The sequence below is a fragment of the Gossypium raimondii genome, chromosome 1 (genome assembly GCF_025698545.1).
Source record: "Gossypium raimondii isolate GPD5lz chromosome 1, ASM2569854v1, whole genome shotgun sequence".
Taxonomy (NCBI): Eukaryota; Viridiplantae; Streptophyta; class Magnoliopsida; order Malvales; family Malvaceae; genus Gossypium; species Gossypium raimondii.
In genome coordinates, this window is record NC_068565.1 from 45,500,083 (window position 1) to 45,526,162 (window position 26,080).

Genomic DNA, 26,080 nt, shown 5'->3' on the forward strand with positions numbered 1-26,080 from the left:
ATGGATTTTAATTTTATGGTTGAAGGAGTGATAACTTCTCTAATGTGGATTCTTTTCTTGTACAATACTTTATTAACAAGATTTTTTTGCTTCAAGGGGAATATTGCTTAAACAAAACAAGGAATGGGAAGGTTGATAGGAGGAATGCTATAGAGGTAATCATAGTTGGTGCTGGTGTTGCTGGTTCTGCTCTTGCTTATACACTTGGAAAGGTCCCAATCCAACTACATCCTTCTTCAATTATATTCAAAATATAAGTGATATTTAATTAATTGTATTACGAGCTTACATGTTTTAGGAAGGACAGCGAGTGCGTGTGATCGAGAGAGATCTAAACCAGCCTGACAGAATTGTTGGTGAACTTTTGCAACTAGGAGGCTACCTCAAGTTACTTGAACTGGGTTTTCAAGGCATGCAGGAACCTATTTTAGTCACTCTTCTTTCTCCTTCCCCCATGTTTTTTATACCCTTTCTGACCTTGTTTCTCACTGCAGATTGTGTCCATGAGATCGATGCTCAACGAGTCTTTAGTTATGTTCTATACAAGAATGGGAAGAACACCAGGTTGTCTTATACCCTTAAACACTTTCAATTTGATGTAGCTGGAATGAGCTTTCATAATGGACGTTTCATGCAAAGGATGCGTCACAAAGCTGCTTCTCTTCCCAAGTAATTATTTTTTCCCATCATAAATTTAACCATCAACGAACAATTCAACATTTCTCTACTTTATTAGTTTGTTTTCATAACCATCAAAGCAAGTTTAGTTCAAATTCTTTTCCTTTACAGTAATGCAGTGTAAGTATTGAACAAGGAACAATGACATTTCTCATTGAAGAAAATGGGACTATCAAAGGAGTTTAGTACAAAACTAAGGGTGGTCGAGAGTCAAGCGCCTATATATGCTCCCCTTACTATATTGTATGTGACGATTGTTTCTCGAATCTGCGATAATCTCTTTGTAACCTTAAGGTTAAAGGTTATTGAACATTTACTAGAGTTAATCAAGCTTCTGTAAGCCTATTCATTTTTTTATTTTGTATTTGGAGACAGTAAGAAGATCTTCATTTTTTTTAGGTTTTGTTATGCAGGTTAATGTCGCCTCTTATTTTGTCAGTTTGGTTCTGGAGAACTGTAAACTTCTGTTGGTGTCAAAGGCAGTGAGCAAGCAGATTTTGCTTTGCTTGATGAGCAAGCCTCGTGACTTGGAGAAGAAACAAAAGCAGAATTTGCCTTAATAAAATAGAATAAAAGCAAAGGAGAAATTTGAGAGTATATGAATGAAAAACAAGTTGAATTTTTTCATTAACAAAGTATTGGCAAGTTGCCATTACATATATCAAACATGAGTTAAGCTTACAAATCAAATTACTACCTAAACACTTACCTAACACCACTTAATACAATGAAAATTGCTAATCTAACTTGCATAAGTTGCTTTGCTGAATTTTCAGTCAATCAACATAAAAAAATATATCAAAATATTTACCAACTAAGTTTAAATCTAACTTGATTACAAAATGATCATTGGAGTAACTAAATGAAACAAACAGAACAATAGCATTGTGCTTCAGCTGCTGCTAAGCTTGGCTCGACTGCATGTTGTGCTTCCTGCTGCATGTGACCTGCATGGCCACCTTTGTTGCTCAACATGATGCATGGGAACTAACTTCAACACTCCTCCTTAGTTTCCATGCTTGTAACATCTAGCTGCTTCCTTAATTTTATAAATCTTGACACATTAAGTGCCTTTGTGAAAATATCTGCAATTTGAACCTCTGAATTGCAATAAATCAGCTCTATTTCATGAGCTTGCTCCATTTCCCTTATCACATATAGTTTGATATTAAAATGCTTTGTTCTACCATGGAAAACATGATTCTTTGCAATTGTAACTGTAAACTTGTTATCACAATAAATCTCTCTTGCTCCTTCTTGATGTTGGTTCAAATCAACTAGGATTTTTCTAAGTCATATGGCTTAATTTACAGCACCTGCAGCAGCAACATATTTAGCTTCTGCTGTTGATTGTGCCACAAGGTTTTGCTTCTTCGAGCTCTAATAAAACATGCCTGAGCCAAGGGTAAAAGCATATCCAGAAGTGCTTTTCATATCATCACACGAACCAGCCCAGTCACTGTCAGTATAGCCTATCAGCTTCAAGCTTTCAGCTTTGTTGAATATTACACCATGGCCAAGAGTGCCTTTGATGTACCTTAGCACTCTCTTAGCTGCTTGAAAGTGCTGGTCATTGCAACAATTCATAAATCTTGATAGCAAACTAATAGCAAACATGATATTAGGTCTGGTTGCTGTCAAATACAGTAAGCTACCAATAAGACTTTTGTACATTGATTCACAGACTGGCTCACCAATTCCTTGGCTTGATAGTTTCATCCCAACAGCTATAGGTGTGCTAGTTGGCTTACAGTTCTGCATAGAGAACTTGTCTAAAATCTTCATGGCAAAGGATTTTTGACTAAGAAAGATTCCTTTACTGGTTTGCATCACCTCCATTCCAAATAAGTAGTTCATTCTGCCTAAGTCAGACATTTCAAACATCTTCATCATTTTGGTTTTGAAATCAACCAACATAATCTTGTCTCCTCCTGTCACCAAGAAATCATCAACATAAAGGGACAAGATGAGCTGTGTTTCACTTCATTTTTCTTGACATATAGTGTTGGTTCACTAACACTTCTTTCAAATCCCAAATTGACCAATTAGTTGTCAATTCGAGCATACCAGGCTCTAGGAGCTTGCTTTAAGCCATATAAGGCCTTTTTTAGTCTGTGCACCATGTGTTCCTTGCCAGATACAACAAATCCTTGAGGCTGATCAATGTAAATTTCTTCTTCCAGGAAGCCATTAAAAAATGCAGACTTCACATCTAACTGAGGAATGGTCCACTGGTTTTGTGCAGCCAAAGTAACTAACATTCTGACTCTATCAAGCCTAGCTACTGGTGCAAAAGTCTCCATGTACTTTAGACCATATCTTTGGCTAAATCCCTTGACAACTAGTCTGGCTTTCAATTTGTTCAGACTGCCATCAGCATTCTGTTTGGCTCGATAGACCCATTTTACACCAATGGTCTTCTTGTTAGCAGACCTTTCAACCAGCACCCATATCTGATTCTTTTAAATCATGTTGATTTCATCAATCATAGCTTGCTTCCATCCTTCATCTGCCTCTGCTTCTTCAAAACTGCTTGGTTCGACTGTGGCAATTTGTGCCCTCTCATAAATTTCATCCAAGAGCCTTGTACCTCTGACAGGCACATCATCAATGTTTATTTCAGGACCAAACTGATCAGGTCCAATCTGATTAGCCATTAGCTCTTCAGAAATAGCTTCTAGCTCATTTCTTTCCCAGTTCCAGTACCATTTTTTCATTAAAAACCACATCTCTGCTCACTTGAATTTTATTTGTTGAAGGATTAAGGATCCTATAGCCTTTCTTGACTGAGCTGTAGCCTCCTAGGATACCAGGTTGGGCCCTTTATGATAGCTTATCTCTCTTCACAGCTGGTATTTGTACATAGCACAGGCAACCAAAGACTTTCAAATGAGCCAACGATGGCTTGAATTCGAACCAAGTCTCAAAAGGTGTATTGTGAGCAAGTGCCTTAGTTGGAAGCTTGTTCTGAAGGTAGACATCAGTGTTTACTACCTCAGCCCACTTGGTTTTGGGCAAATTCTTCTCAAACAGAAGACACTTTACCATATCCATCAAACTTCTATTTTTTCTTTCACTAACCCCATTCTGCTAAGGTGTATAGACATTAGTTAACTAATGTTTGATGCCTGCATCACCACAGTAAGCTTGAAACTAAGCTGAAGTGTACTCAGTCCCATTATCTAACCTTATGGTCTTTAGCTTACAGCCTGCTTCAACTTCAACAACAGCTTTAAACTTCAAGAACACTTTAGACACCTCAGATTTTTTTAAGAAGAAAATCCAACAATATCTGGTACAATCATCAATGAAAAGAATGAAGTACCTGTTCCCATTGAGTGATTCAATTTTCATGGGGCCACATACATCAGTGTGCATGAGATGCAACCTTTCTGAGGCTCTCTAGGCTTTGTTGGTAGGAAATGGCAATCTGGCCTGTTTTCCAAGTTGACAAACTTCACAAACCTCATCCTTTTCAACAGAGTTGGTGAATTTTTTAGCTAGCTCTTCTCTGACCAACTGGATCATTGATCTGAAGTTAGCATGCCCAAGTCTTTGGTGCCAAAGCTTGAAATCATCAGTGGAGGTTGTACAGGCTGAGTGTGAGTCACTTAGTCAGTCGACTTCAAAACATTTATCATTCATAGTGACTGTCATGAAGCTTGATCCATTTGGATCAGCAATTTGAAGCTCCTTGCCTTTGAACACAACTAAATAACCTTTCTCAAGCAGTTGAGCAATGCTGAGAAGGTTTCTGTCAATCTCAGGCACCAATAACACATTCGAGATGACCTTGGCACCTGTAGAAGTGCATATCAATACATCCCCCTTTCCTTCAGCCTTTATAAACTGACCATTGCCAACTTTTACTTTGGTTTTACAGCTTCTGTCCAAAGTTTTGAAAATGAATGCATCTGGTGACATGTGATTAGTGCAACCACTGTCCAATAGCCAACCTTTTGAGCCCTTCTTCTTCTCACCAGCTGAGCAAGACACAGCAAAGACCTAATCTTCATGGTTACTACTGTCTTCAGCCAGTCGAACTTCTTCATTTTTCTATTGTTTTTGCAGACCCTTTCAACATGTCCTCTCTTCTTGCAATGTTGACATAATGCATCTGGTCTAAACTATCATTTTTCTTTTGGATGACCAGGCCTTTTGCAGTGCCTACAGGGTCTCCTCTCCTTGTAGCATCAGGCTTAGGCCTATTTTTCCAATCCTTTTTGTCTTTGTAGGCATTGGTGCTCGAGGTTCTCTGGCCTTAGCTTGAAAAACACCTTCTTGGTGCTCTTCAACTCTGCTAGCTCTCCTATATTCCTGAGCATAAAAGGAGTTGATTAGCTCAGTTAGAGAGAAGTCAGCTAGGTCTCTTGAATCCTCTAAGGAGGATATTTTTGCCTCATACCTCTCAAGTAAGGTAGAGAGGACTTTCTCCACTATCCTTGCTTCACTGAACTGCTAACCAAGGAGCCTTATGCTATTGACCACTGCCATGATCGTATCTGCATACTACTTCACTGTTTCTTCTTCCCTCATCTTTAAGTTTTCAAAATCTTTTCTCAAATTTAACAACTGTTGTTGCCTTGTCCTCTCTGTGCCTTGGAACTCCTCATTGAGGTTGTCCCAAGCTTACTTTGGTGTCTCACAAGCCATGATTCTGGTGAAAATGACATCTGAGACACAATTCTGAATACAGGACATGGCTTTATGCCTCTTGGTCATTTCATCAGCATGTTGTCTGATCTGAGCCACTGTGGGATTGGCCCTAAGCGGTGTTGGTTCAGCATCAGTGTTCACAACTTCCCACAGATCAAAGGCCTGCAGGTAAGTCCTCATCTTAACAACCCATATATGAAAGCCTTCCTCATTGAAGACTGGTGGGGCTGCTGGAGAAAATCCTGAAGAAGCCATTCAAGTTATGGTTTAGTTGCAACAGGTCCTCTAAGACAAAGGCTCTAGATACCAATTATTAGTGTCAAAGGCAGTGAGCAAGCAGATTTTGCTTTGCTTGATGAGCAAGCCTCGTGACTTGGAGAAGAAACAAAAGTAAAATTTGCCTTAATAAAACAGAATAAAAGCAAAAGAGAAATTGGAGAGTAAATGAATGAAAAACAAGTTGAATTTTTTCATTAACAAAGCATTGGCAAGTTGCCATTACATATATAAAACATGAGTTAACCTTACAAGTCAAAATACTACCTAAACACTTACCTAACACCACTTAATACATTGAAAATTGCTAAACTAACTTGCGTAAGTTACTTTGCTTAATTTTCAGTCAATCAACATCAAAAAATACATCAAAAGATTTACCAAGTTTAAATCTAACTTTATTACAAAATGATCATTGAAGTAACTAAATGAAACAAACAGAACAGTAGCATTGTGCTTCAGCTGTTTCTAAGCTTGGCTCGACTGCTTGTTGTGCTTCCTGCTGCATGTGACCTGCATGGCCACCTTTGTTGCTCAACATGATGCATGGGAACTAATTTCAACAGCTTTCGTATGCAAATTATGGACATGTCATACTGGCATATCCTTCACCTATATTTTTTTATCCTATTAGCAACACTGAGAATCGTTGCTTGGTTGATGTGCCTGGTCAAAAAGTACCTTTACTTTCCAACGGTGAAATGGCCATTTACTTGAAAACTGTGGTTGCCCCCAGGTGCTTTCTATATATCTATTTTTACTCTTATAGTGATGGAAAACCAACTCAAAGAAAAAGATAACTTGTTAACTCATAACCAAATTGATTATGGATTATTAAATTCCTGCTGAACTGAAGGCTGCCTTTATCTCAACAATCGATAAGGGGAACATAAGAACCATGCCGAATAGAAGCATGCATGTAGCTCCACACCCAACACCTGGTGCACTTTTAATGGGTGATGCATTCGATATGTGACACCCTTTAATTGGAGGGGGAATGATAGTTGCATTATTTGATATTGTTGTACTAAAGGATCTTCTAAGGCCCCTGTACGATCTACATGATGCATCCGCTCTTTGCGTATATCTGGAATCGTTTTACACCTTGAGGAAGGTAAGGTTCAAATGCAATGTTCACATGTTGATGGACAAATAATATTGATACTAACAAGGAAATAATGACTAGAGGGCTTTTGGTTTTTCTCCATTGTGATATGCAGCCAGTGGCATCTACAATAAACACATTGGTTGGTTCACTATACAAGGTGTTCAGTGCCTCCCCTGATCCAGCAATGAAGGAAATGCGGCAAGCATGTTTCGACTATTGGAGCCTTGAGGGCATCTTTTCAAATGACTGATATCTCTACTTTCCGGTCTCAACCCTCGCCCGATAAGCCTTGTACTGCATTTCTTTGTGGTGGCAATATATGGTGTTGGACGGTTGTTACTTCCATTTTCTTCTTCCAAATGTGACTATTTTACCCATTTAACCCCCAAAAATTAATATTTATAAAAATGACCCTGGTTTAAAAACATTCACCAAAATGACCTAAAATGAACAGTAAGTTTAGGTTTTGGAAACCCAATGGACGGCACCTCCTCGTATTTTGGCCCCATAATTCCTAGTGATTGTGTCAGACTTTTTTTTTGGGATATGAATGGTCGGCATCAGGGTATTTTTTTTAAACCATATCATATTGGTATACTAAAATACCAATATTTGAAAAAAAAATTGGGTTATGGTCATCTAATGGCCGGCACCAAAGTCCTTTTAAAAAAATTTTTTTGGGTACTAGCCAATAGATGGCCGGCACCAGCACCTTTTTTGTATCCTAAGAATTTTTTTTTCTTTGGGACATTGATGGCCAGCACTACCTTTTTCGGGTCCGAAATTTTTTTTTTGTTTGGGGACTTTGATGGCCGGCACCAACTTTACCAAATTAATTTTTCTTTTGTTTTGGGACACTAATGGCCGGCACCAAGTATTGAAATATTATTTTTCTTAATTTTGGTGATCGAGTTTTGGGTTGAAGTATGCCATTTATTGTGGGGGACTATAGTGGCTGAGCAGAGGTAAAAGTGGAAAAAAAATAGTTTTAGGCACTGACCAGTTAGGTCACGTCGGAGTAGGCCTAGCCTGCTAGTGCCAGCCATTCAAAGGTGGTACGTGCCCTGGGCTTGACTGGTGCCGGCCAATTGGTGGCCTGTTTTGACAGGCTTCATGCAGGCCTATCATGATATGTCTTGTCATTTTTTTTTAATTTCAAATTTCATTTAATTACATTTCATTTTCATTTCAAACTTCATTTCATTAAATTTTTTTTCCATCTAAATTTAATTTTTTCTCATTTCAATTCTTTTTTCATATTAATAACAAGTAGTCTCATTTCAATTTTATTTTCATTTCAATTTATATTTTATTTTCATCTCATATTCATTTCAACTTTCATTTGATTTCATATTCATTTCAAATTACGTTTCATTTCATATTTATTTAACGTTTCATTTCATTTAAATTTCTTTTTTTCATTTCAATTTATATTTTAATTTCATTTCATATTCATTTCATATTCATTTCAAATATCATTTCATATTCATTTCAAATTTTGTCTTATTTAATTAAATTTTACTTTATTTAAATTTTTCTCATTTTAAATTTCATTCCATTTTAAAATGTTAAATTTCATTTAAATTCAAAATTTTTCTCATTTATTTTTTTTCAAATCAAAGGCTGCCTACTAGTGCCAGCTATTCAAATCCCGTTTTGATAGCTCTGACGCTGGCCTGACACAGGACTGTAATGATATGTCTTGTCAATTTTATTTTTTTCATTTCAATTTTCATTTCTCATTTCATTTCATTTGATTTCAATTCATTTAAATTTATATATTCATTTTAATTATATATACATTTCAATTTCTATTAAATTTGAATTTCATTTCATTCCAATTTTAATTTAATTTCAACTTCTTTTTAAAATTTAAATTCAATTTCTTTTTAAAATTTTACTCATATATCTTTTTAAATATATTTTCATTTTTTTCATTTTATTCCCAATTTTAATTTTAATTTCATTTTCATTTCACTTTTTACTTTATTTGAATTTCAATTGTATTAATATATTTAATGTGTTTTAAATTAAATATGTATGTATATTGTATTATAATTTGTATATTATTTTTTAAGAAAAAATATGTATTAATTATTATATTTAATCAATTGTATAGTTTAAATAAAGTATGTCATTTGTATAATTTAAATATTTTTACAATGTTTTTACAAAAACATGCATTCAATAATATATCATTCGTCATCTTTGAGTCCGACATTACGAGACGATTGACCAGAAACATAGACACGATGTGGGCAAGTTGATCGGTTGTGTTCGGATGTTCGGCACACCGTGCACAGTTTGGGTTCGCCCGTCTCCCTGACGTCCATATCATTTTGAATTCTCGTCGATTGTGGTCGACCTTTAGGATGTCTAAGGAGATTACGGTCAAGCACCATCTCAAAAGTAAGCGGTGGAACTTCCCAGTTCAAAACATCGGGGATTACAGGAAATTCGTTTTGCCAGATACGTAATGTGCGTTGAAATGTGTAGATATCGTATATGAATTGTTCAACATTTAAGTTTGCTCTCGCACACGCTATATGAACATGCGCACACGGATATCGGAGAGTTTGAAATATCCTGCACTCGGAACGTCTGTTTTTGCAAATCAACTGCATACGACCTAGGCGTAAGACTCGAATGACGACCAATGTACTCTTGAACCCGAAAAGTCTTTAAGTCGCGTGAATATAATTCTGAATTCGTCATTTGTGCCCTTCGATTTGTTTATCGCCATGGCCTTTCGGACGGTCTTAACGTACACGTGCTCGGCCTCGATCTGCTTAGCTTGTCTCAACCCTATCTTAGGCATCAATGTGGCTAGCCTATAGAATGTTGCCGAGAAAACAACAGAAATTGGCAGATGACATGTACGCCTCAAGATAGAGTGAACTGCATCTACCAAGTTGGTCGTCATCTGGCCATACTGAAACCCCTCATCGTAACTTTAAGTCTGTAAAGGCCCAATTCTATCCGGGCCCAAACAAACCAAACCAAACCAAACCAAATAAAAAAAATAGTCCATTACCTAAATTACAAATCCCAAAAATTTAAAAACCCTAATGTCCCAAACACCTAAACAAATTTTTAGCAAGAAAAAAAGGGAACAGAAACCCTAGTCGTCGCACCCTAAATCCCTAGCCTACGCCACCGCCGCTTCTAACCTCTACCACCACTGACTCCTCTATCACCTTCATTGACTCTAGAGGCACCTGCAAAAAAGAAGAACAAGCAAAACACACAAACAACAGTGGCAATAACAATAGAAATAATAAAAATATATATTGTAAAATCATCTATAAAAGCTATTGAACTGATTGTAAAAAGGGTTTTTTTTCCAAAATAGAAATTAATAGAAAAACGAAGCAATCCAAAAATCAAACAGAATACAAAAAACCCAAAGGTGACTTTTTTGTCTATTTTTTTCTGTTTATATATATATAATTCATAAAACAAAAAAGGGAAAATTCACCTGACGTTCTACCTTACTTCGTCGTGGGTGGGCAAGACCTCCGAATCTTTAAGGATTAGTTAAGGGTTGCGTCGGGAGAAGAAAACCGAAAGGGTTTTTCTCTTTTTTTTTTTTTGAACTTTGGCTTTGATTTTGGGTGATTTCAGCTCCAAATCGGAGTTCTACACGAAGAAATACGCAAAAGGGGGCATTTTGGTTTTTCCGCCACTAGGACTACGTGAGCCATCGCCGACAATTGGTGGTAAACGCAATGACGATTCTTGAGCCAAGACTGGCTGAAAAGGGTTTTGAGAGAAAAAAAAAGTTTCTTAAAGTTTTTTTTAAAACATAGGCTGAAATGAATTTTTTTCTAATTTTTTTTACTAATATAGCCCTTCAAAACAACGTTGTTTTGGGCTTAAGTCACAGACACCAAAACGGCGTCGCTTTGAGGGACTGACTCACCAACCCGACCTGACCCAGCAGCATCCGCGCGTTTTTAAAAAATGGCTTAATTTTTTCTTTGGCCCTTCCGCTTTTAAATTACTTTCCAATCCAGTCATTTTCCCTTTTATTTATTTATTTAAAATTTATGCCATGAAATTTTGATTTTATTTTCAATTTGGTACCCTAGAAAGATGTGTTTAGATGGTTTGAGATAATTTCCCATTTAATCCTTGCGTCTTTTCACATGTTTTTATTTTGATCCTTTTTCTGTTTTGTTAGTTTTTTTTTACAGTTATTCGTTTATTTATTTAGATACTTAATTTCATTTTAATTCCAATTTAATCCTCATTTATTTAATGGAACCCTTTATAGATTTTTTATCTTATCTTATTTATTTATTATCTTATTACCCTTTTATAATATTTAAAATGTGCAATGTTTCTATTTCTTTTTGTTTATGCATTCTCGCTCATATCATCATCGTCACCATCATCATCATCATCATTATTATTTACTGTGTTTTGATTATTTATATTAGAATTAAAATAGTAATTGCATATATTATTTTATTTATTTATTTTATCTATTTATTATCTTTTAACCTTTTATATTTAAAAATTATGATGTTTATATTGTCTATTCGTGCACTTGTTTTTTCATATTATTATTATTTATTTTTCATATTATTATTTAATTAGTATTAGAATTAGTAACTATAATATCATATTATTGTCATTGTTTATTTGTTGTTTTATTATTATAGATATATCATCATCATTTATTAGTATGATTTCTTTTTTTTAGTATATCATCATTTCGTTTATGTGCACTATTATTTTATTATTGCTACAACCATGTCATTTAACGTGCTCAAATATATTTACTCGTTTCTATATTATACCCGAATAAATTAAATACACGTTATTTCAAATGTTACATTCGTTTTGGCACGATGCATAAAAAACGTAAAATTTTTAAATCGTGGCAATATTCGTTATTTTTAGAATTAGAAAAGTCGTGTTCCTAACTTACGGAATATGGCTTCTTTCTAAAACCAAAATAATCGAATATCCATTTCAAAAATATAAAAAACGAGATTCAAGTAACAATTAAAACGATGATTATTCTGGTTTTTGAAAACTAAAGGTGTCGTGTCCTAACTCAGGGGGCATGATCCTTCTTCTTGATTAATTCAGAATAAAGCCTTTTCTATTAAAATATCTTAATACAAAAAGGGATCGTATTTTAAATTCTCTTCAAATTTTCAATTTTCGACACTAAAGGCATCAAGTAATCAATTAGGTACCAATTTCGGGCGTAACGAGGGTGCTAATCCTTCCTCGTACATAACCGACTCCCGAACCCTTTTCTGGATTTTATAGACCGAAAAATATTGTTTTAGTAAATCAAACCCCTTATTAAAATGATCAAATTACAAGGTGACTCGATCACACCTCATGAAGGTGATTGGTGGCGACTCCATTTTTTGTTTTTTCATAAAAAGTCTATTTAAAAAAAACGGTTTTGACAACTTGGCGACTCCGCTGGAGATTTTTTTAAAGAGTCAAGCCGCGAGTTGGTTACTTTTGGTCTTTTTGTCGAAAATTGATAATTTGGTTTAAATTTATGATCCCTTCGTTGCATTTCATATTTCATGTTTTGATATCTTGGGTTGTATAGCGATCTAGTATATCTATTTTATTGGTTCGAAAGTTTTTTGTGTGTTTTCCGCATATTTCATTGCATAATTGTTCGATTTTTCCCTTCTAAGTGGGAGTGAAAAATTATGCCTTCGTGAGGTCTTCACCTTCGTATAGGATAGTGGACCGCTTTCGGAATACATCCATACCTATGTCTTCGTGAGATTTTCATCTCCGTATAGCCATAGGGAAATGTATTTCCCTGAACTAAACTCAGTCTATATGAGCCTATAATGGGTGAGGATCATGGAATCTGTCGGTTCAGGTATCTTTACTTTAGAATCGAACCACATATAATGAGCCCTAAGAGCCTACCCTAGGTAGAATCATACCAGGCCTCTAGTGGTCATCCGATTAGGTGTTCTATTTATTATTTCTTTCTTTAAATTCTAGATTTGTATGAAATGTACTGACTTGTTACGTTTTGTTTTGGCTGTGATTGCATTGTATTTTCATCATAAAAAAGGGTGTTGATTCACGTTCAGTTACTAAATAGAGAGCTTGTCATGGAAAATAGATTTATTGATAAAGTGAAAGACAATGCGGCCGTCCGGATATGGTTTAAGAAGAAACAACAAGAGAAATGTGATAGCTTGACGGAGCGATATATGTTAGAATTGTGGGATTTCACTCGCATTAGTGTGACTCAGAATAATCTCCGAGAGTTGAAAGAAATATAGTACCAATGGAATGGCGAAACCAAGAAGTTATTCCACAATAACTATGGTAATTTGCCTTATTTACTCGATGTCAAAGTGGATATGCACTTGTTCCGAGCTCTTGCCTAGTATTAGAATCCCACCTATAGCTGATTTACTTTTGGAAAGGTAGATATGGTCCCTTTTGTAGAGGAGTTCACAAATTTGCTTCGTTGACCGAGGATCCAAGCCGACAAAGCTTGTTCTAGAGCCACCAACGTCCCGACTTCCCTAAAGAAGCTAATGAGCATCCTTGGAATGAGCGAGCAATAGGTTGCGACCCAATTTAAATAAAAGGGAGATAGTAAAGGTATCTATTGGAAAAGTTTGCAAGATTTGATCTTGGCACATCCGGATGCGAAGAAAAGGGTTGATGTCTTCACTTTGAGTATTAGGGTAAGGTCGTATATGTAAAATGTATCTGTTTTATGTAAAGAGATTCGTTAATTAATCAAAATTATGACCTTAATTAATCAGTATTACATTTCATCACATGCATTAAGTTTCATAAAAAGACCTTAATTAATCAAAATTATGACAGTTACCCTGGAAACCAACAAGAATTTGCCAATCGAATATTGTTACGGTACCCGCGGTAAAACCAGAGTGCTACTGAGTGGGGGAGAGGTTTAATGAGAATCGATAACCTTTCTCCATATATCCAAAACGTTTGTGTTAGGAGAAATTATTTATCCTGAATGAAGAATGACAGAAAAAAAAGCCTGCAAGGAATGCTGGGAAACTTGAGTATTAATACAATATTGGAAGAAGAAATCGGGGAAAACCTGTCAGGTATTCGTCTTTACATCTCCGAAAGTGTTCTGAACAATTGGACTACGGAAGAAATCCCTGTAATTTTTAGGACTAATTCAGAGTAACGTTCAAAACATACTTATTGCTCTAAGCCTGGGAGCAATAAGAATCCTTTTGTGAAAAAGGCATATGTCCATTATTTTTATTTCAATAAAATGTATCTTTGTGTCTCATGTTGGCAAATATTCTTTTATTCTTTCCATTTCATTCATACTCACAACATACAGATAATTATTCTTAGATTCGTTTTTTCTTTGGGTCTTCCTTTGTTCCTATAACAAGTCTCTAGATATCAATGATATGAGCAACATTGCTACTGACTCAAAATCTCTTTTTGAACAAGATATGTGTCTAGAGGAACCTCAGAACTTTGAAGATGAGTGAGATTATAACCTATCTCCTAATTTGTTAAGAATGGTAGAACAAGAAGAGAAATAGATTCTACCTCACAAGGAGTTAGTAGAAATTGTGAGCTTAGAATATGAACAAGAAAAGAAAGAGGTGAAGATTGGAGCTTGCATCACTGCAGTGACAGCGAGACCTCATTGAGTTACTCCAAGAATTCAAAGATGTCTTTGCATGGTCGTATCAAGACATGTCTAGTCTAAGTACTAATATCATGGTACACCGGCTTCCCATAAGGGAAGAATGTAAGCCGGTTCAACAGAAACTCCGAAGGATGAGGTCTGACATTCTGTTAAAAATAAAAAAAGAGATCAAGAAGCAATTTGACGCTGGTTTCCTAAAAGTGGTTAAATATTCAGAGTGGGTAGCTAATATAATCCTTGTCCCTAAGAAAGATGAGAAAGTACGAATGTGTGTGTACTACAGAGATTTACACAAAGTTAGCCCGAAGGACAATTTCCCTTTACCTCACATCGACACCTTAGTGGATAATATGGTAGGTTATTCACTTTTCTCCTTTGTAGATGGCTTCTCTCGATACAACCAGATTAAGATGCATTCTGAAGATATGGAAAAGACTACATTCCTAACCGTGTGGGGAATATTTTACTATAAAGTAATGTCATTTAGACTGAAAAATACGGGAGCGACGTATCAAACAAACATGTAACTTTGTTTCATGATATGATGCATAAAGAAATTGAGGTTTACGTTGATGATATGATTGCAAAATCGTGAAAAGAAAAAAAACATTTACAAGTCTTGAGGAAATTGTTCTTGAGGTTGAGAAAATTCCAACTAAAGCTCAATCCAGCAAAATGTACCTTCGAGGCTAGGTTGAAAAAATTTCTATGATTCATAGTCAGCAAAAAGGGGATCGAGATCGATCCAAATAAAGTTAAGGTTATATAAGAGTTGCCTCCACCATGCACTTAAAAAGAAGTTTGAGATTTCCTAGAAAGACTAAATTACATCGCCCGGTTCATTTCACAATTAACTGAGAAATATGACCCCATATTTCGTCTCCTTAAGAAACACAATCTAGGCGTATGGGATGAGGAGTGCTAGAAAACTTTTGACAAGGTCAAACATTACCTCTCTAATCCCCCAGTGCTGATGCCACCTAGTCCAGATAAGCCACTGATACTGTGCTTGACAGTATTTGTAAATTTTATGGGATGCGTGCTGGGTCAATATGATGAGTCAATAAGGAAAGAAAGAACAATATACTATCTCAATAAGAAGTTCACTGAATGTGAGATAAGATACTCGCCAATTGAGAAGTTGTGTTGCGCCTTAATCTGGACAACCCGAAGACTGAGATAGTACATGTTGTACGACACAACTTGGTTCATCTAAAATATGGACCCACTAAAATACATGATGAATTCGATTCCTCTAAATAGAAGGATGGCCCAATGGCAGATTCTGCTTTCTAGATTTTGATTGCACGAACAATATGGCCGAATATGAAGTATGCATCATGGGTATTCGTGCAGCCATAGAATGTAATCTCAAAGTGCTAGAGGTATATGGGGATTTTACATTAGTGATCTATCAACTTAAAGGTGAATGTGAGACAAGAGATCCCAAGTTGATCGAGTATAGAAGGCTGGTCCTAGAGTTAACTGAAGAGTTTGATAACATCACCTTCTGCTACCTTCTACTACCTTCCGCGAGATGAAAATTAGATGGCTAATACCTTAGATACTTTAGCTTACATGGTCAAAATAAACAAACAAGAGGATGTAATGCTTATCCAGATGAGTATTTATGAGGCTTCGGCTCATTGTTACAACATCGAAGAAAAGGAAAATGATGATCACCCTTGGTACCACGATATACTACGATATGTGAAAAATCGTTAATACCCTGATCAAGCAATCGAGAATGATAAAAGGACGTTGAGAGGACTAGCCAGTGACTATGTCTTAGATGGGGAGATCCTATACAAAAAAAGAAAGCATCAGGTGCTACTAAGATGTGTGGACACTGTTGAGGCTAAAAAAAATCTTGGAAGAAGTCCATAAGGGTGTTTGCAGAACACATGCTAATGGTTTTACAATGGTTAAACAGATCATGAGACTTGGATATAATTGGTCCACCATGGAAGGAGATTGTATCAGTTATGCCAAGAGATACCATAAGTGCCAAATTTATGGAGACAAAATTCATGTGCCTCATTCACCTCTCCATATTATGACTTCTCCATGGCCTTTCTCCATGTGGAGCATGGATGTCATTGGGTCGATCTCACTAAAAGCTTCCAATGGGAATCGATTCATCTTCGTGGTCATTGATTACTTCACCAAGTGGGTAGAGGCCACTTCTTACGCCAATGTCACGAAATAAGCAGTCGAAAAATTCTTAAAGAAAGAGATCATATGTAGGTATGAGATGCCAGAAATGATTATATCTGACAATGCATTGAACTTGAATAACAGCATGATAGTGGAGGTCTGTAGTCAATTCAAGATCAAACACCACAACTCGTCACCATATTGCCCAAAAATAAATAGTGTGGTGCAGGTAGCCAATAAGAACATTAAGAAGATCATGTAGAAAATGATTGAGACTTATAAAGATTGACACGATAAGTTACTATTTTCCCCTTATACTTACCGAACATCTATTAGGGATTCCACCGGGGAAACACCTTTTGTATTAGTTTATAGAATGAATGGGGTTTTGCCTATTGAAGTTAAGATTCCTTCTCTTTGAGTTTTGTCAGAGTTGAAGTTAAATGAAGTAGAATGATCCAATCTCGATATGATCAGCTGAACTTGATTGAAGAAAAGAGGCTGAAAGCTATCCGTCATGATCAGATGTACCAAAAACGAATGATACGAGCTTATGACAAAAAAGTTTACCCTAGAGAATTCTATGAGGAGGACCTGGTATTGAAAAAGATTATTCCTATACAAAAGGACTTCAGAGGAAAGCGGATGGCAAACTGGGAATAACCATATGTGGTAAAAAAAGACCTTTTTTGGAGGAGTATTGATTTTGACCGAGATGGATAACAAGAACCTACCTAATCCTATGAATTCAGACTTAGTCAAGAAATATTTCACTTGAAAAAAAAACAAAAAAATGAAGAGGCCAAGGCAAAAACTTGTAAAGGGTGCCTTGAGACCAAAGGGGTTTTGAGTTGAAAACCCAGAAAATGGCAGCTCAAATTTGGATTGAAGGTTGAACGTGTGATGGTCGGGTATTCTCAGAAGGAGAAACGTTACATCTTGGGGCATCAACAAAGTACTCTAGATCTTTTAAACACATATCAGACTCAAAACAGTCCTCAAGAAGTTTGTGCAGAGAAGCTCATGCTGCGATATTTGGGGCACCTACTTTCATCTTACTCATTTTTGTATTTTAGCAACGTTTGCTATCTTTAATTAATTTACTTATTTTGAGCGCTGCTCCTAATAAATTTCAAAATTGTTCATTACTACGATATTTTTCAAGTATTTTTCATTGAAATAATAATTAATGGAAAAATAACATTCAAGTAAAATATTTTTTGCATATTGCTCTAAAAGGTTCTAAATAGTACAAGGACCTAAAATAGAACTTCTGGTCAGAACTAACCAAATCTAAGAGTTGGAAATGTTTGGGAACAAATAGTTTAAATTTTGATTATTTCTTCAGGTTTTCTGCCAAAGATACCAGCTGAACAAGAAGGCAGGGTAATGCGTCAGTGATAAAACCTTGATGAACAACGAGCAATGTCAACCTAAGCATTAAAAGGGAGCCATTCTCGAAAAATGACATTCTGCATTCAGGCAAATATCATTCATACACATCTAGTTAGGAGGATTTGATTCATTCTGATCATAACATCCTAATCGCTTGGCATAAATATAGGCCCATGAAATGGATTCTATAGGCCATGTTCCCCAGAAAACGGTGTAACAAATCAGTGAAACCACAAATCCTATACCCCTGAAGTTGCAATGGGACGGATTGGAGTCATCATAACGAATCTTATCTCCCTGAAGTTGTAGTGGAGCATATTAAAGCCACAAATCTTATCTCCTTGAAGTTACAGTGGAGTAGATTAAAACTATAAATCTTATATCCCTGAAGTTGCAGTGGAGCAGATTTAAACTACAAATCTTATCTCCTTGAAGTTGCAGTGGAGTAGATTAAAGCTACGAGTCTCATCTCCTTAAAGTTGTAGTGGAGCAGATTGAAGATAGCGAATTTTATTTCCCTGAAATTGCAGTGGAACATATTAAAGCTACAAGTTACAAATCTTATCTCTCCGAAGTTGCGGTGAAGTAGATTGAAAATAACAAATCTTATCCCCCTGAAGTTGCAGTGGAGTAGATTGAAGATAGCTAATCTTATTTCCACTTCAGTGGAACAGATTAAAGCTACAAGTTGCAGTGGAGCAGATTGAAAATAACAAATCTTATCTCCCTAAAGTTGCAATGGAGTAGATTGAAGACAGCTAATCTTATTTCCTTAAAGTTGCAGTGGAATAGATTAAAGCTATAAGTTACAAATCTTATCTCTCTGAAGTTGCGGTGGAGTAGATTGAAGTTACAAATCTTGTCTTCCTGAAGTTGCAGTGGAGCAGATTAAAGTTACAAATTTTATCTCCCTAAAGTTGCAGTGGAGCAAATTGAAGCTACAAGTCTTATCTCCCTGAAGTTGTAGTGGAGTAGATTGAAGCAACAAATTTTATACCTCTGAAGTTGCAGTGGGATAGAATGAAGTTACTTCAAAAAGAGGAGCACAAAAAAGGTTGAGATTCAGCGAGACCAGACAAAATTGGTCCTTCTTAAAAGTCTTTGCTCCATTCTTGTTACACGACAACAAGTAAAGAGGGGCAACTGTAAGGGCCTAATCCTGTCCGGGCCCAAACAAACCAAACCAAACCAAATAAAAAATAAAAAAAATAGTCCTTTACCTAAATTACAAAGCCCAAAAATTAAAAAACCCTAATGGCACAAATGTCCCAAACACCTAAAAAAAAACGGAACAAAAACCCTAGCCGCCGCACCCTAAATCCCTAGCTTGTGCCACCGCAGCTCCTTGCCTCTGCCACCGTCGCTCCTAGCCTCTGCCACATTATTGACTCCAGAGGCACCTGCAAAAAAGAAGAATAAGCAAAACACGCAAACAACAGTGGGAAGAACAGTAGAAATAATAAAAAAATATATTGTAAAATCAGCTATAAAAGCCATTGAACCGATTGTAAAAAGGGGTTTTTTTTTCTGAAATAGAAATTAAAAGAAAAACAAAGTAATCCAAAAATCAAACAAAATACAAAAAACCCAAAGGTGACTTTTTTTTCTATTTTTTTGTTTATATATATTTATATAAAAAAATTCATAAAATAAAAAAGGGAAAACTCACTTGACGTTCTACCTTTCTTCGTCATGGGTGGGCGAGACCTCCTAATCTTTAAGGATTCGTTGAAGGTTGCGTCAGGGAGAAGAAAACCGAAAGGGTTTTTCTTTGTTCTTTCTGAACATTGGCTTTGATTTTGGGTGATTTCAACTCCAAATCGGAGTTTTACGCAAAGAAATATGCAAAATGGGGATTTTGGTTTTTCCGGCCATCGGGGACGGTGGAGCCATCGTCGTCGATTGGTGGTCGGCGCAGCGGTGATTTACCGGAGCCAAGACTGGCTGAAGAGGGTTTTGAGAGAAAAAAAGGTTTTTAAAGTTTTTTTAAAAAAAATAGGCTGAAATGAATTTTTTTTTCTAAACTTTTTTACTTATATAGCCCTTCAAAACAACGACGTTTTGGGCTTATGTCACAGATACCAAAATGACGTCTTTTTGAGGGACTGGCCCGCCAACCTGACCCGACCCATCAGGATCCGCGTGTTTTTAAAAAATGGCTTAATTGTTGCTTTGACCCTTCCACTTTTAAATTACTTTTCAATCCAGTCATTTTCCCTTTTTTATTTATTTAAAATTTATGCCATGAAATTTTGATTTTATTTTCAATTTGGTCCACTGGAAAGATGCATTTAGATGGTTTGGGATAATTTCTCATTTAATTCTTGCGTCTTTTCGTGTGTTTTTATTTTGATCCTTTTTCTGTTTTGTTAGTTTTTTTTTACCGTTATTCGTTTATTTATTTAGGTACTTAATTCCAATTTTAGTCCTCATTTATTTAATGGGAACCCTTTATAGATTTTTTATCTTACGTATTTATTATGTTATTACCCTTTCTATTTCTTTTTGTTTATGCATCCTAGCCCATTTTATTATTATTATTATTATTATTATTATTATTATTATTATTATTATTTACTGTGTTTTGATTATTTATATTAGAATTAGAATAGAAATTACATTTATTATTTTATTTATTTGTTTATCTATTTATTATTTTTACCCTTTTTATATTTAAAATTATGATATTTATATTTTCTCTATTCGTGCACTTGTTTTTTCGTATTATTATTATCATTATTATCATTTATTTTTCATATTATTATTTAATTAGTATTAGAATTAGTAACTATAATATGATTATTGCCATTGTTTATTTGTTGTTTTATTATTATAGATATATCATCATCATTTATTAATATGATTTTGTTTTTTTTAGTATATCATCATTTCGTTTATGTGCGCTATTATTTTATTATTCCTACAACCAAGACACGAACCGTGCTCAAATATATATACTCGTTTCTATACTATACCCGAATAAATCAAATACATGTTATTTCAAATGTTACATTCGTTTTGGCATGATGCATAAAAAAGGTAAAATTTTTAAATCGTGGCAATGTTCATTATTTTTGGAATTAGAAAAGTCGTGTTCCTAACTTACAGAATATAGCTTCTTTCTAAAACCAAAATAATCGAATATCCATTTCAAAAATATAAAAAACGAGATTCAAGTAACGATTAAAACGACGATTATTTTGGTTTTCAAAAACTAAAGGTGTCATGTCCTAACTCACGGGGCATGATCCTTCTTCTCGATTAATTCAGAATAAAGTCTTTTCTATTAAAATATCTTAATACAAAAAGGGATCGTATTTTAAATTTTCTTCAAATTTTTAATTTTCGACACTAAAGACATCAAGTAATCAATCAGGTACCAATTTTGGGCGTAACGAGTGTGCTAATCCTTCCTCGTGCGTAACCGACTCCCGAACCTATTTTCTGGATTTTGTAGACTGAAAAATATTATTTTAGTAAATCGAACACCTTATTAAAATGATCAAATTACAAGGTGACCCGATCACACCTCATGAAGGTGATTGGTGGCGACTCTATTTTCGTTTTTAATAATAAGCCGATTTAAAAAAAAAAAGGTTTCGACAAAGTCCATTGTCAGTTCTCCATGCTACCCAACCATATCCGAAGATTTGTTGGTAAAGATGACATCTGAGATTTAAGCCTCGCGAACCTTTGCCTAAATCTTCGCGGTTCTAACTCATGAGTTGCATATGCAATTCGGAATCAATATTTTAAAAACTTACAAACTGATAAAATTTGAAGAGGAATTTTTTAAATAAATACAAACAATATTTTTTTACCCATGTTCACGAGTTCTTTTTTCCATTCTTTATTCTTATAATCTCTGCGGAAGTTTACTGCGATGTGTCGGATGCAATAAACAAACCTCAACGGAACCCTCGATCACCTTATCGCAACAAGTAGTCCCTTCGATCTATCTGATATTAGGCAAATGTTGTCTTCTCTGACAACGTGCCTCTGCAGATTTCTAAGGAAAAATTCCCAAGACTTGAAGCACTCATGCTCTACGATGGCGAAAGCGGTCGGAAGTACATTTTGGTTGTCGTCTCGTGCAACAGCAATAAAGAGAATTTACGTGAATTTTTCGTACAACCAGGTTCGGTCCACCTGCACCATCAGCTTGCAGTGAGGGAAGACCCTAACACATGTCTCGAACGTCCAAAACAATCTGTGAAAAACTCGTTTCTTTGGTTGTATCTTCCCATCCAAGCCTTTATACAGCAGTGTTTGCAAATCAGTCACTCTCCCAGGCACATACTTTCGCATCGCGACTACCCACCCCTGAAGCTTGTTGTATGACGCATCCCAGTCACCATACAACTCTCACATCGTCATTTGCTTTGCCCACCATACCTTTCGATACGACACTTTGTACTTGAATCGAGCTTGCATGTCCGTAATAAGGACCGACATCTGAATGGTGGGCCACTTTTTCACTAAAAGGATGATGCAGTTGCATATAGTTTTTGCATCTAACTTTCGATGATCTTACGACATACGAGCAGACGTGCATGTGTGTGGACTTTCTATTTTTCTTATCATCCACATTTGTGTCTGCTGCATTAACGCAGCTCAAACATGCTAGTTATACCCATTTGAGGCGTTCCAATATTCTCCGACATACAAAGACTGCGTCAACTTAGTTACTTTATAGTCTACACCTAACTTCAAGCTAAGTTATTTTATTACATGTAAAAAGTCTTTTTTGTTATCGAATTGTTGTCCTACGAACAACTCTTTACCGTCGAATTCTTCATCAAGTAGGTGAGCCGACACAATATTTGTATATTTTGAGAACTTGCGTGCAAGAGCCGCATCAGGATCCACGTTGGTTATGAAGGACCCTAGATTATTCTTTATAACTATACCGGGGCCTGTGTTCCCGGTCGAATCGGGGTTTACATTTTCACCCTCCACCAGGCCTTCTTGGTCTATGTCTTCAAGGATGTCATCCAAATTGGGGTAACTGAAATCATTGTTAGGATTACGATGGGATTAATCATCATTATCAGACCCTTCATCACCTTTATTCTGTGGTGGTCAACACCTCTGGGTGGATCTTTAAACGAGTACACTAATTTGGGATATTATACGAACATCTACCGATGTTTGGATTTTTGGGAGTTGGCATTGACCCTCCACGTGTTTGGATTTTCGGGAGTTGGCATTGACCCTCCACAACCCGGCTGATCTTCCCAGCAGACGTTAAGATTAAAATCAATTCCAAAATGCTGGCTTGCTAGAATTTCAACTTGAATGGGATCCGGTTCAGCTATTTCTGCAAACAACTCAACCGGGCTAGGATTATCCATATCAAGGGGTAATAAATTGCTATCATTGTCCCTAGATCATCATCATCTTTAAGCTCCATTTTCGAGAACTTGAGCGGATCTGTTGAAACCGAAAATTTGTAAAACAATCTCAACACTTGCTTCCCGCAACGGGTAGCTATCTTTGTATTGATTTTTTGTTTTAAATTTGCCAGCGAAACACATTTGTTGAATCTCATTCCTATTTTTCTCTGACTTTGAAAGACACAACCTTCTTCAGTTGTATTTATCATTTCTCCATCGAAATGAATATAAACAAACAAAATCTGGGAACTCATATTAACAATTTTTTGCTTCCTTCTCAACAAAGAAAAAACTGATATTTTTAATCTCGATTTTCAACTAATAAAGCAAACAAAAAAGCAAACAAAAACTCAAATAAAAGACAAAACACCTATATATATATGATAAAATTGGTGTCGGCCATCAGTGTTCCAAAACCAATTTTTTTTAATCTGATAAAGTTGGTGCCGGCCATCAGTGTCCAAAAGAAAAAAAAATTCAAGACCCGAAAACGGTGGTACTAGCCATCAATTCCCAAAACAAAAATAAAATCGAGACCCGAAAAAGGTGTAGTCGACCATCAGTGTCCCAAAGGAAAAAAATTTTGTCTTAGGACACAAAAAAGGTGAATTTTTTTAAAAGGACTCTAGTGTCGGCCATTAGATGGCCATAATCCAATTTATTTTTCAAATACTGGTATTTTAGTATACTAGTATGATACGGTTTAAAAAAAACACCCTAATGTCGGCTATTCATGTCCCAAAAAAATTAATTTTTTAAAGCCTAACACAATCATCAGGCAATCATGGGGCCAAACTACGAAGAGGTGTCAGCCATTGGGTTCCCAAAACCCAAACTTATTGTTCATTTCAGGACATTTTGGTGAAGGTTTTTGAATCAGGGTCATTTTTATAAATATTAATTTTTCTTGGAGTTAGATGGTAAAATAGGGGCTCGATTGATTTCGGTGTGTATCTTTAACTAAGCATTGTTTCATTGCCATTTCGATACCTGGAAATGGTTAAAGACAAATTTGACATGTTTTATGAACGTATTTTAGGGTGCAACAAGCATCATTTTCCCCATTATCAAGGCTGAAGGAATTCGACAAATGTTTTTCCCTATAACAATGCCAGCATATTACAGAGCTCCCCCAGTTGATTGAGAATGAAATAGACAGTATGGGTTGATGTAACAAGATTTCAACTACAACATGTGGTTTCCGCATTAAAATTGAATGTGCATGGTTGGAACTGTACCTTTAGTGATAATATTTTAAATGCTAAAAATCTGTACAGCTTCATAGATAAATGACTTTTACCCATCAGCAACTAAGATAAGAAGAGACCATCAACTGTATTAAATTAAAATTAAGAAATATCTAACCTAACCATGGGAGAGATGATCAATGGTGGTAAAGGATCAGTTCTTCTTTGAGAGCTAGGTGGCTGTGTCAATTGAATTTATTTACTTTACTTTACTTCCGCTTTGCATCGGTTCATTTTCGTTAAATTGGTAAATTTCTTCTCTTTTTTTCATCTCATCTTTGAGAAATTTTGAGAAAAGAATTGGGTTTCTTATGGGTTTTTTCAAAAAATAACTCAACTGAAAAATTATATATGAAAGCGATTTAAAATTCATAGTGCCTGTCGGTACCGCCTAACACATCGGTGGTATCGCCCCCAATGATGAGTCAATAATTGATTTTTTTTTAAAAATTTTTGGATGTTGTCACTGTGTCAGATAGCACCAATATATATTTTTTGTAATACCTGTGAAAAATATCAATATTCATGGTGGAGAAAAAAAAATTTTGAATGGGTGTCGCCGGTTTGTCAGGCGACACCGGAAAATTTTCAACATTTTTTTTATGTCGCCAGTATGTTAGGCAAAAAAAAGTAAATATTAAAAAAAAAACTTTTTGGTGTGTCAGTATGTCAAAACTACAACCATTAAATTTTTAAAAAAATATATTTTTTAGGTGTTATCATTATTTCAGGTGACACCTGTGATATTTTAAAAAACTGTAATAGAAAGAGTAGCTCAAAGTTTTAATCATTATTTTAGATATTTGGAGTCGGCTATTGGGATATCTGAAGCATAGAAGTTAACTAGTATGAGGAAATCTTTTTTTCAATGTCAAAATCGACACAAAAGGCCACGTAAATAATGACATTGGTATAATTATGTACAACAATTAAAATTTTCAATTCAGAAGAAGGGAAAAAAAAGAAATAAAAGAAAAAAGAAAAAGGACAATGTGAAAAAGAAGAAAGAAAGAAAAGAATAATGGAAAGGAAAGATCAAGTGAATTTTAATGAAAATTAAATGAGAATTTGAAAAAAAATAGAAGTAAAAAAAGAAAATATTTAAGGGAATTAAATGCTTCCATTTTTGGTTCAAATTCTCATTAAAATTTACATTACTTTCCTCTTTGTTATTCTTTTCTTTCTTTCTTCTTTCTTTTCACGTTGTATTTTTTGTTTTGTTTTTATTTTCAATTGAAAACCCTAGACATTGTACATAATAGTTACCGATATTATCATTTATGGCGACTTTTTGCATTTTGTCATTAAAGAAGATATTTTCTTTTTCTTATTGATTTCTATGGTTTAAATCTTGCAATAGTCGATTTAAAATCTTTAAAAATAATGATCCAAGCTTCAAACTACTCTTTCTACGATAGATCTTTTTTAAATATCACTGGTGCTTCCGTCGTGAAAAATATTGTTATTTTTTTTAAATTTCCCGATGCCACTAGTTTGACCCATT

The 26,080-nt window shown here is 35.3% G+C and overlaps 1 pseudogene; it reads left to right on the forward strand.

Moving 5' to 3' along the window:
- LOC105787073 (squalene monooxygenase SE1-like) lies at positions 1-24,473 on the forward strand (annotated as a pseudogene).
- The last annotated feature ends 1,607 nt before the right edge of the window (positions 24,474-26,080 follow it).